Here is a 390-nt window from a genome sequence, read left to right on the forward strand (position 1 = left end):
GTGATAAATTAAGATACATAATGTAATCACCAGAAAAACCACTGATAGAATAAAACTGAAAATATACTGAAAACAACGATAATGAAGTAATTAAAATGGTGAAATAGAAAGTACCTACTTGCTGCCAAAAAAAAAAATTCAGTAAAGAAACAACACAGGAAATAAAAAGATATGAGAAATAAAAATTAAATAGCAAAATGGCAGATGTAAATCCAATCATATCAATAAATACATTAAATATAAATGGATTGAACACTCCAATCAAGTCAGAAATTTTTAGATTGGATAAAAAGAAATTAAGATCTAAAATATAGTTTTGATCCAAAGATGCACATAAGTTAAAGACAAAAGAATAGAAAAAGATACTATGTAGATGATAACCATAGGTGA

The sequence above is a fragment of the Mirounga leonina genome, unplaced genomic scaffold (assembly GCF_011800145.1).
Source record: "Mirounga leonina isolate KUSES-001 unplaced genomic scaffold, KU_Mleo_1.0 Mir_178, whole genome shotgun sequence".
In the NCBI taxonomy this organism is placed as follows: Eukaryota; Metazoa; Chordata; class Mammalia; order Carnivora; family Phocidae; genus Mirounga; species Mirounga leonina.